The sequence below is a fragment of the Crinia signifera genome, chromosome 9 (genome assembly GCF_055691185.1).
Source record: "Crinia signifera chromosome 9, ASM5569118v1, whole genome shotgun sequence".
NCBI classification, from domain to species: domain Eukaryota; kingdom Metazoa; phylum Chordata; class Amphibia; order Anura; family Myobatrachidae; genus Crinia; species Crinia signifera.
In genome coordinates, this window is record NC_139225.1 from 124,280,934 (window position 1) to 124,293,954 (window position 13,021).

At 44.1% G+C, this 13,021-nt stretch overlaps 1 protein-coding gene across 4 annotated transcripts in view; it reads right to left on the minus strand.

Moving 5' to 3' along the window:
* The window catches only part of LOC146035936 (leucine-rich repeat and fibronectin type III domain-containing protein 1-like protein), a 425,701-nt gene that overhangs the window by 329,560 nt on the left and 83,120 nt on the right, over positions 1-13,021 (minus strand). The gene's annotated exons all lie outside the window — the stretch shown is intronic.

Below are 13,021 nucleotides of genomic sequence, written 5' to 3' on the forward strand. Positions count from 1 at the left end.
AGGAATAGGCTGCGGAAAATAAAAAGGGGTTAGTGACACCTCACAGGGCCCAAACCCTCCCCTCCTTCCCACAGGCGGAGCGCTACTCACGGGATAACTGAAACGTAGCCTTGGGATAGCAGCCACGCAACAACAGCGGCAAACAAAGAACCGTAGAAAACCGAAGGAACAACGGCAACAGGCCAAAACACTAACGTGCCCAAACGGAACTCTAGAAAACATAAATTAATGAAAAGTGTCAAATATCATATAACTAATCAAACAAGCCACAAACTTTGGACTACAAATACTCACATTGGGCAAAATATGACCGGATGAGTCGAGCTCTCGCATCCACTCGTTCATTCATACCGGCGAGCAAAGCTGTTGAAAGGTCCCCATGCCGGAAAACCGCAGCATCCACGGTCACCGGCAAACGGTTTGCAATGCAAATGTTGTGTAAAATACAACAAGCATTAATTATGCCGCAAACCTTTGCCGGTGAGTATAAAAGGGCTCCGCCGGTCATGTCTAAACATCTAAACCGGCTTTTAAGGACACCGAAGGTTCGCTCAATTACTGCCCTCGCTGTCGTGTGAGCCCTTTGGTACCTTTCAGCAGCTTCGCCCACAGGATCAGATAATGGGGTCAGGAGCCAGTCCTTATTGGGATAACCCGCATCACCTATGGAAACCAAAAAAAAAAATATTACATTATTAACAAAGTGTGGATTTCAGGACAAATCAAAACCCCCCCCCCCACAGCCAAAAAAAAACATACTACTTACCTAACAGCCAGCCGTCCGGCATTCGGCCGTGCTCGAAATCGGCATACAGGGCGGACTGGCTTAGAATGAACGAGTCGTGGGTCGACCCAGGAAAACCCACAAGGAGGTTGGTTATTTTCATTTGGTGGTCGCAAACCACCTGAACGTTCATCGAGTGGAAGTGTTTTCGGTTCCGAAAACATTCCTCTGATGAACGCGGTGGTTTAAACGCCACATGGGTGCAGTCGATCGCGCCCAAAACACTGGGAAACTTCCATTTTGAGAAAAAGCCAAATTTGATCTCATTCCATTCGCTGTCTTGATCAGGAAATTTAATATACTGGGTCGTTAATTTGCGGAATGCCTTTATGACCTGTGCTATACAGCGGGAGAGGGTTGGCTGTGAATAACCGCATGTTTGGCTTAAAGTGGGCTGGAATGTGCCCGACGCAAAAAAATGCAACGCACCCAACAGTTTCTGGAAACCGGTGAGTGCGTGATTGCCCCGTTTCCGTGCTACCAGGTCTGGCTCCATGAGATCGTACAGCATATGGATTGCCGCAGACGAAAGGCGATAATTAGAAATCACCTCCGCCTCGGTGAGATCACCCAGTTCACGCCGAGTACGAAAGTGGCGTGGACGTGGGACTGAAACCCGCACCGACTCACCTAATGGAGCTATCGCCGGAATACTAGTGTCATGTTCCATCATATCTACCTCCTCCTCCACACTGGCATTCAGCATGAAAACAACAATAGTATCCCTGAACAGCTCCATTACTGTAGTCAGTGTTAAAGAAATTGCAGTGAAATGCAAAAAAACGCAAATTACCCTACAAAAACGTTTCCAATACAGCAGACTGCAAAAGCTGTGTAATCTCCTCAAAGGCCAAACGAAGGAGTGAGGTGGGGAGGAGAATCATGGGTAAGTGAGGTGCACCATGGGTAAGAACAGTGCGTTGTGGGAGTAAAAAAAAAATACCAGAAAAAATTAAATATATATTGGTATAGCACTTCTACGACCATCACATCACACAAGGGCAGCAAATAATATTATATTACACTTGCAGAGTGAAATTAAGCACTTAAAACCAATTATTTCACAGGATCCTAAAAAAGATCACCATAAAAAGATGACGAGGGACACTCGGTGAGGAACGGCGATATGAAACAAGAAATAAGAATCGCCAACTTCACATTGAATACACTTTTGGCGATTCATGGGTGATTCCCGTCGACTACCGGCGAATCCCCATGAAAATTCCTATAGACAAATACCGGCGATTTGAAGAGAAACACATTTGGCGATTGGTGCTTCATTCACCAGTCGTCAGCGGCGAATAGACGACGTTGAATAGGGTGATTCGCTTATACAGCTCATAAAATCGCCGTCAGCCACGATAAAAACACAGAATCGCCATAAAACTTGGCGATTCTGGCTCATTGAATACCGCCCAGTGAGTTGTGTCATTTGACAGTGTCATTGCATCACCCCCATCACTTGGGAAGACCCTGGGATCTTCCCGAGAGATGGGAAAGACTTGTCCATCCAGGAGCACCACCAATACTTTCAGGTATGTGCAAACTGATTCGAAGATAGTTTGGGGTGAGATAGCGCTATCCTGTTTGTATTGGTGCTATGAAAGTGTTTATATGAGCAAAGAATAAAGATTGGAGAATAGATGTATAAAACAATGTCAGATTTATTCAAAGGTTAATATATGGAGTATACTTCTATGCAAGCAGCTAAAAGTGTGGTATCCTTGTTATGTGCTTATACCAGACTCTGATATAGTTGTGATGGAGTGGTGTTTACCCTAAGGGTAAGGGGGGGTGGGATACCTCTGTGGGTATTTAATTGGTGTTTTAATTACACCTATGAGGGGTCCCCCAAGCGGGGATTCCTGTGGCAAGTGTCACCAGAAGAGTGTTCCCGAACGGGTAATTAAGATAGTCTGTACTAGACTTCTTTGGCTACCGTAGGCCCTGTGACAGAACCTACGGTCTCTCCTGGTGATTTGTCCCAGGAATAGAGTCTGGGTGATATGGTGGAGATGTCTGTGTTTTCAGCAGGGAGGTGCCTTATGGGCTTCGGGCGATTCTGGTGAACCCCCTTACAATCTCATAGGTATGGTTACCTATGCCCTCTCTGCTTAACACTGTCCAGATGGATGTAAGTATCTCAGTTACATATGCTGCTAGCGGCGTCCCGCATCGCAGCCTGTTGAAAAGTGTGACTCACGGTTCCTGGGTGGAAGTTCTCCGCGGGGATGCAGCAACGTGTGCAAACTGATTGCTTATGCAATCAGTTTGCAACTATAATGCATAAACACTGCGCCACTCCACCAGCATAGCGGTCATCCCCAGTATTTGCACTTGCACCTAGCCAATAGCCAATGGCGATGCAGGAGATCCGTCCGCAAAAGATATACACTTTACTAAGAAGCAATTCTGGCTGCGGGTTCTCTTTCTTGTGTTTGTCCATCTGACACCATGAATTACATGAGATCCATCCAACTAAGCCTCGTCTGGAGGTAAACACCGATGCTTGCTACCGTACGTGGGCCACCATCAGCCCTGATTGCAGGGCAACTTTATTCTCAAAATGGACAAAATCAGGTGGGGGAGATGTAACATGTGCAGAGAGAGTTAGATTTGGGTGAGGTGTGTTTAAACTGAAATCTAAATTGCAGTGTAAAAATAAAGCAGGTAGTGTTTACCCTGCACAGAAACTAAATAACTCACCCAAATCTTACTTACTAACGCTACATGCCAATGCATATATCCCTTTATGGCCCTAACCAATATACTTGAGAAAGCAGCCTACTATTGCACCAGGAATTGGTGACATCAGGAATTGGTGACATCACCAGTGCATATGGAAGTGAATCTGAGTTTATCCAATAAAATGTATGAGTATTTATTAATGTCATTACTATCTTGTTTGGTGCCTCAAACGTTCCATATACAAAAGAGAAAGAAAACACAAAAAAAAAAAAAGATAATACATGTACCATATTTACCTTCTACAACTGGACGCACACAATGGGTTAATTCCAGAGAAGGTCATTTCTAATCGTGTCTTCTATCATATGTCATTGTCATTAGGTCTCTTTTCTCCCATACAAGACAGTTCTATACAGCTCCAATGCCAAGATGGATCACAAATCTTTATTAGAAGCAACAAGTTGCCCACAGGAAGGTCAGTGAAATCAGGTCCCATACTGTACACTGGGGAAAGTCACGTCCCAAAGCGACTGTGTTCTAGGTCAGCGAGTGTACGCTGCAGCCGGAACGCGCTGCATGGCAGGCCCGAGGAGACCAGGCTGATTCAAAGGGACAAAGTGTCATCTTCTGTCTACATCTTGTGCTATCTGGGGGAAGAATGCAGAGCACCTCAAACATAGGAGTATGTTCACTGTCACTGTCTGCTGTGTTCTAGGTTATAATACGTGTATACACGTGAACCAGAAATACCAATAAACGAGTCATGATCCCCCTGTAAATCTTTATGTGTGCGTAATGCACTGTGAAAGTAAAGGTTATTCTGCAAAGGCTAGTACAGTAATATTAGGAATAAGCTCTCTCCAAACTGTATCTGCAACATGTATTCCTGAGAGATCGGAGAACCCACAGATTCCTCATAGAGTTCATAAAAGAGACAACGTGTAAGATCATTCTAGCATGTTATTATCAGGTCCCTGGGGCCCAGACCAAACATGCACCATGATGGAATGCTTATCAGTATCAGTTATAGGGGTTCTCAACCCATAAACAATCGGACAAACACATATAAATAAAACTAAGTGACTAACAAATGCCAGTAATTCAATGGAACTTAAGGAAACTTCTTTTGTCTTACAACCCTCATCAGTTGCTGAATGTGTCCCACCAGGGGCAAGTTAAGGGAGGAGGTGCCTGTGTACACTTTGGGGCTGATTCTGGTTGACTCCGCCCCCTACAGTCATTTCCCTCTCGCATCCATGTGTCTGCTGCAGGGGAAATCATTCGATGGTCGCCGATCATCGAATGATTTCTCCTGGTCTTGCAAAAAAAATCAGTGGAGACGGACTTATTTGCATGTGCCAGGGCAAAGACAGGCTGGGCAGCTGATGTCCTGTGACATCAGCCACCCACCCCCAGCTCACATCCGCCCGCCCGCATTCCCATGGGAACGCTTAGCGTTTTCATGGGGATGTCCTTGAAAAGCTGGGCATTCTCATGGGTGACAACCGATCCCGCCACCGTCCATCTCGATCACTGCAAATGGCCCGGCGACTATGCTCAAGCTGTTCGCAAACGGGACCTGCGCATTCCCCCAACCATCCTAAAGGGCTGAATTTTCCCCATTCCGAAGGGACAAGAGTCACCCCCTTCATGCGGGCCTCCTCCTCTCTGAGGCGCAATAGTACTGTACACCTATTATAGATATGCCCACATGTCCCGCTAATTATTACTAGTCAGGACCTCCGAGTAACATCTTCATCGAGTATTGATAGACAGAGGAATCCGGTGCTGCTGTCATGTCATTACAGAAAATGCTTAGTAGACTCACCCTGAATAATAACTATGAATGATAATTAATAAGTAAATTTACTAAAGCGTTGAAGAATGAAAGAGGGGATGTTGCCGATAGCAACCAATAATACCCCTTTCACATCGCCAAAAAAACCCGGCTCGGACCGCAACAAAGCTTAAAACCCGGGTCGAGCAACCCAGCAATTTCACACGGGTTATAAGTAGGGTTGAACCCGGGTCGCCATCTGTGTAATAGGCAATCTGGGTTTAGGGACAAATCTATCAAGCTGATAAAATGGAGAGTGATAAACAGCCAGCCAATCATTGTCATGTTACAGTCTGGGTTTGTAAAATGACAGTTAGTAGCCAATTGGCTGGTTGTTTATCACTAGAGACAGGATTATATGCAATTGCATATTTTGCCCATTGTCACTGGTTATTGCATATTTTACCTAAAATCTAGTGATGGTGCATATTTTAGGCCATGCCCTCTTCCCACCCACGAGCCACAGCACTGCTTTGCCCTGCTGCTGCTGGCCAGGTAGTGGTAGAGTGTGCAGGCTGGGGCAATATGTGCGCAGAGTGGGGAACCTTGAATGTTCGCTATGTCTGACACTGCTCTAGGCTGCCAATCCATGTTGATAAAAGTCAGTCAGGGCGGATGCCATTACGATGCTCCTGAACCTTTGCCTGCCCCTGGCCTGGGATTTTACACCAAGAGACAGACTTCTGCAGCAGAGGAGGCGGGCAGAAGGGTTGTGACATCACGCGGCGCAGAGAAAATGCTGTGTCACAGTGAGTATGCGGCGTAGGGAGGAAGCCTTCCATTGCGCCACCCTCACACGCTATGCTGACATTTGATCCATCGGCGCTGGAGATGAGGGTCCGTGCAGTTGATGCAGTATGCTTATTAAATAAGTTAAAAATTACTTTTTTTATTATTTAATGTAGCATATTTTAATACTTTTCATGCATATTTTAAGTATTTTTCATGCATATTTGCATGCATATTTCAAGCTTTTTATGTTGCATATAATCCTGTCTCTATTTATCACTCTTCAATTTATTACTTTTTGAGGCTTGATACATCTGTCCCTTAAGGGGCAATGTGCACCATGAGTTCAAACCGCATGCAATGTACTAAAGCGCTGTGCGTTTTGAACTAGATGTGATGCAATCTAGTTCAAAAAGTACAGGCAGCACATACTTTATGTGCTGTGCGATTGGATGTGCGTGGGGGCGCGCATCACACCTGTACACTGCACTGTGTATAGGCACCATCAGTGTGATCCCACTCGGCTTTTGCTACAGATGGAGGCCCTCTCTTTCAATGCCGGCGCTCACCAGAACCTCCCCACTGGAGAGCGCCGGCGGGGAGGAACTCCATTAGACGTCCCATTCAGTCGGCGGCTGGGCGGCGGGACCCTGCTCGTCTCCGCTTCAGGGAGACGGGCAGGGTTGGGGGGGCGCGGGGAGGTGGAGGCAAGTGTTGAGGATCGGCAGCGGGGACCCAGGTGGAGAGCTTCGTAGGAACATGGCGCACAAGAGTCTCGTTCGCGCACCCCCCTTCCGACGGCTGACGAGGCCTGGCCCCTGCAAGCATGAGCCACGCTCCATCTGTATGTGAATGGGGTATCAGATTCAGGATTAAAAATAGAAATTATAGGATTGGTTGCTATGGGCAATATCACTTATTTTTATTTAATTTACCCTACTTTGAGCTCACACACACAATATATATATATATATATATATATATATATATATATATATATATATATATATATATATATATATATATATATACCCCCATTGCTGTATTTATTATTTTATTGAAATTTGACAAACATTAAAAAATGAAAAATTATTCTAAAATGCAGCATAGAAACATGTAAAATGTGCAGTTGTTCATCATGCAGGTTCCACTGGATGAAAAATAAAAGCAAGTACTGTACAAGTCCATTTTATATGCTGTTTCATCATAGTGACAAACATGTAGGCAACGTTCCAAAAAAAACCCGCTGGTATAAATGAGCAATAAGTGTCAGTTTTTAGCAGTCAGCAGCAGATAAAAATAAAAACAATTATTTACAAATCATTTTAGATCATCAGGGGATGAGACGGAACAGAAATAGACTCTGGAATCTATTAAGGGTTTAATCTAAACGTGGCATTTATTTATCTGACATCTGCACGATTGGCATTGGATATATACAAACATCTCCACGCAATAGATGTTAATTACATATAATTGTGTGTACAATGAGACCAATTTCGTGTAACAAATAGGTTGTGAGCTGAATAGTATACAGAAGAGGAATGTACTAACTGTAGACTGTGCACATATAAAACTAACATGCCAGTCACATGTATGTATATTAGAAATTAAATGGATGATCTTTTGAAACCAGTGGATGTCTTGTTACTCATGTGTGTATAAATATATATATCAAAATCACAGCACTCCACTTTCAATGCAAAAAATCCTTTAATACGCGACGTTTCAAAGCCTCCGCTTTGTCCTCAGGCGATACAATGAATACAGTAAACAAAACACCCGTGCCGGCGTCCCGCCCGGAGTCCCGCTCACTTCCGGGTTGGCGCAATATATATATATATATATATATATATATATATATATATATATATATATATATATATATATATATAGTCCTTTAAAAGCCACAAGGTACTTGGCAGTTGAGCTTTAACCCAGGAAAATAACACATGTTCATTTTAGCTATGATAGAAACATAGAATTTGACGGCAGATAAGAACCACTTGGCCCATCTAGTCTGCCCCTTTTTTTAAACATGTTACCTCAAACCATATTTGATCCTTATTTTTTTGTAAGGATATCAATATGCTTATCCCAAGCATGTTTAAATTGTACTACTGTATTTGCGTCTACCACCTCTGTTGGGAGGCTATTCCACTTATCTACTACTCTTTCTGTGAAAAAATTCTTCCTCACATTTCCCCTGAATCTTCCACCCTCTAGTTTCAGTGCATGTCCTCGTGTTCTGTAGCTCCTCTTCCTGTGAAGAATGTCTCCCACCTGTACCTTGTTAAAGCCCTTAATATATTTGAAAGTTTCTATCATGTCCCCTCTTTCCCTTCTCTGCTCTAAAGTATACATATTAAGATCTTTTAGTCTTTGTACGTTTTGTGATGTAGGCCATGCACCATTTTAGTTGCTCTTCTTTGTACAGACTCTAATGTATTTATATCCTTCTGGAGATATGGCCTCCAGAACTGAACACAATACTCTAGGTGAGGTCGTACCAATGACCTATACAGTGGCATTATTACTTCTTTCTTTCTACTGCTGATACCTCTCCCTATGCAACCAAGCATCTGACTTGCCTTCTTCATTGCTTTGTTACATTGCCTACCTGCTTTTAAGTCCCCTGAAATAGTGACACCTAGATCCCTCTCTTCCTCAGTAGTTTCCATTATAGTGCCATTTATACTATATTGAGTCTTTGGATTTCTGAGACCCAAGTGCATGATTTTGCATTTTTTGGCATTAAACTGTAGTTGCCATTCTCTTGACCATTTCTCTAATCTGCCTAGATCCTCAATCATTTGTTTTACCCCTCCTGGTGTGTCTACCCTGTTGCATACCTTTGTGTCATCTGCAAAAAGGCACATTTTACCCTCAATTCCATTTGCAATATCACCAATAAAGATATTAAAAAGCACCGGTCCAAGTACAGATCCCTGGGGTACTCCACTTGTAACCTTTCCCTCCTTTGACTGTACTCCGTTTACTACAACTCTCTGTTTTCTGTCCTGCAACCATGCTCTTATCCATTCAACTATCTTAGAATCCAATCCCAAGCTTTCAAGTTTATTTAACAGTCTGCGATGTGGGACAGTGTCAAAAGCTTTACCAAAGTCTAGATAAGCTACATCTACAGCCCCACCTTGATCTATTACTTTAGTCACCCAGTCAAAAAAGTCAATAAGATTTGTTTGACATGATCTTCCCCCAGTAAACCCATGCTGTTTTGGATCCTGTAAATTGCTGGTTTTGAGATATTCTACAACTCTTTGTTTTAAGAGTGTTTCCATCAATTTCCCTACTACTGATGTAAGGCTCACTGGTCGATAGTTGCTTACCTCTTCCTTGCTTCCACTTTTGTGCAGTGGGACTACATTCGCTGTTTTCCAATCCTCTGGGATTACTCCAGTAGCTAGTGACTGGTTGAATAATTCTGTTATTGGTTTTACCAGCTCCCCTTTAAGCTCTTTTAGTATCCTTGGATGTATCCCATCTGGCCCCATTGATTTATCCACTTTCAGTTTTGAGAGTTCTGTGAGGACTTTCTCCTCTGTAAATGTACTTGTCTCTCCCTCAGTTTTCTGACTATACTTGCAACTTAACTGTGGCCCCTTCCCCTCTCTTTCAGCAGTGAATACTGAGCAGAAATAATTATTAATATTATCTGCTATTACATTGTCCCCCTCAAGAAAACTTCCACTCTCTGTCTTCAGTCTAATTATTCCACTTTTTGTTTTTCTCCTTTCACTTATATACCTAAAAAAAGTTTTCCCCCCTTTACCCACTGACTGGGCCATTTTCTCTTCAGCCTGTGCTTTTGCACATCTGATTACCTTCTTATACGGCCTACACACATGCCGATATTAAGGCATTTTCTAAGTGATTATGCTTAGTTTGGCAAAGTCGCTTAGCAAATGCCCTCACATCGGTGTATGTGTGGGGGCTGTATCGGCAGCCGTGCGCGTCCCCGCGCGTCTTTATCGCTGGCCGAGATTGATGGACAGTGTTCATCAATCTTGGCATCGGCAGTGTTCTCCCACCGGAGAACACTGGCGCTGTCTGCTCGCTTAGCACACAGAGCTGACAGCTTGCTCTGTGTGTGGGCTGTCAGCTCTGTGTGCTATGCTGTAGCGGCGCAGCACAGCCCGACCTAGCATAGCTAGGTAGCCCTGCACACATCGGCATGTGTGTAGGGCCCATTAGCCTCCTTCTGTCTAACAAGATACACCTCTTTGTCCTCATTCTTCTGCGTCTGCTTAAATTTCTTAAAGGCCAACTTTTTTGCTTTCACAATACTTGCTACTTCTTTTGCAAACCACAATGGCTTTCTTTTTCTTGTGTTTTTCCTAACTCTTTTGACACAAAGTTCTGTTGCTTTTAGAATTGCACTTTTTATTTTTTTCCCACTTATCCTGCACTCCTTCCAAGTTCTTCCACTGTGCCAAAGAATCCCTAACAGAGTTTCCCATCTCTACAAAATCAGCCTTCCTAAAATCTAACACCTTTGTTTTTGTGTGCGATGAGTCAGTCTCTGTCTTTATTTTGAACCATACTGCTTGATGGTCACTGGATCCCAGATTTTCACCCACATTTATGTCAGATATTCTGTCACCATTTGTAAGTATTAAGTCTAATATTGCGTCCTTACGAGTGGGCTCCCTCACCAATTGCTGGAGGGATGCTCCTTGCAAGGAATTCAGCATGTCCCTACTTCTGATGGAACTTGCAACAGGCAGTTCCCAGTTTACATCAGGTAGATTAAAGTCTCCCATGATTATCACCTCTCCTTTTAATGCCATTTTATTGATGTCCTGCAATAGGCTCTTGTCTAGTTCCTCTTCCTGACCTGGTGGTCTGTATATAACCCCTATACGAAGAATCGTATGTGCAAACAGTTACCAGGTTCCCATGAAAACCAGTTGTTAGTGTAGGACTTTGCAGTGAAATGGGGTCCCTTGGCGATGGGCTGCAAGCCTAAATGCATTGTTCAATTTATGAACTAAAACCCCATTATTTATCTATGTAAGCTACTTGTTTCCAAGCACGGCGACCATCGCATACCATCACATACCGTATTTAGTGGTATACGATGCGAAGCGATCTTCCCATTAAATTAACAGGAGTGCTTGTACAATGAAATATCGCATAGCATTGCATGCCAGCAAATGGCATGCGATGTGATTTTTAATTGTACCAGCACCCTAATGGGTGTTTACAATGTTAAATGCACCCCCATTATCAACGCCACCCCCACTTATCAACGCCAACCCGAAGCGTGGCGAGCGGTGGCGGTACGCGTCCTCTGACCTTTTCATACCCCCACTATCCATGTCGGTGTGCAGTTGATTTTAGATAGCGTGGCGAGCGCAGCGAGGGGACGCGGAAAAAATGTAAAGTAATCCGTGAAGATGCACTTCGATCAAAATCGGGGGCGCCGTGCTAGGAAACAAGTACAGTACCAAAAGTAATGTACATGAAAGTAAGACGATCCAGTCCAGGTTTTAGAGCAGCAGCAAGGTACCTGATGTGATCAGACTTGGGCTGATTACGTGCACCTGTGCTCTCCTGATATAAGTGTTTCCATTGCTCCTGATGGTGGAAGAGCTGCCCAAGTGATAAACCAGGGAGTGGGCTATGGTAGGGACCACTGGAGCTTTCTGAAGAGTTTGTACTATGCTGTAAATGCTGTAACCACCCTTGCTTATGCTGTGTACCTGGTATTCTCCCTTGTGTAGGACCACGAGCCCCATAGAGGGAGGATGGAATGAGCAAAGCAAGCTTCTGAGCTGGCAAAGGGCTTCCTTGCTCTCAAGCCCCCCCCCCCCCCTCCCCTGTCGGAGTACCGGCAGTCGGGATTCTGATGTCAGAATACTGACTGGGCGTAGGGTTACCACCTTTCCCCTTTAATTCCGGACACATATTAATTACACAGGTTCTGTGGAAATTTAAAATCAGGTGAAATGGAGTCTTGAAGTCAGCCAGCCACAGAACCTGTGTAATTAATATGTGTCCGGAATTAAAGGGGAAAGGTGGTAACCCTAACTGGGCGGCCTGCATACCACAGCGCAGAAGTTACTGTTGCTCGTTTCTGCCATGTGCTGAGCAATATCATTTTGCAACAAGACGATCTGTTAGAGGTTCTTGCAATCTTTTTATACAGTGTACCGAGGTGTATTCCCTGACGAGAAATTATACACCCTGACTGATGCGAAGACGACTGAAGTAAAATACTGTGATAGCTACCTCCAACTTTAAGTTAATTGATTTTATTAATTTGCCCTTTTCACTGAGATGCCACTTGCTACTTCATCTGTAGTCCTGGACTGTACAGGAGCACTTGTGTAGTAATATAAATCTCTCCTCCACTACACTTAAGACAAGTTATCATGAGGCCCAGACCATGCACTCTATGATGGTTAACCAATTCCTTTTGGCAGCTGGCCATACCCCCTCTGGAGACTGGCAGATGGCCATACCCCCTCTTTAAACTCAGGCCACTACCATTGCATTCCCCTCTTCGTGCTCCAGTCCAACACTACCTAATTATGCTATGGAGAGGCTATTAGAGAAGGAATACTTCCAGTGCCTTTGTAGGGTTATTGCCACAGCAGCCTTTATAATTGTTGGACAGCTCCTAGACACAGGGAAGATTCAGTCCCTCGCATAGTGTGTCAGGGTATGGATTGTGTGGTCGACAGTCATTAGGTCAACACCACTAGGTCGACATTGGACAATGTCGACAGTCAAAAAGTCACCATGGGGTTTTTCACTGTTTTTTGTTTTTTTTACCGGAATGTGGACACAGCGTTGTGCACCGCGTCTCCTCGCATGGCTTGCTGCGCTCGGCACACTATTTTATTCTCCCACCCCTGCCCTAGTGGATGGTAGGGCATGAAATACCACCTGTTGGCACATGTCTGCTCAAAGAACAGTGATAAACCCCATGTTCACCTTTTGACTGTCGACCTTGA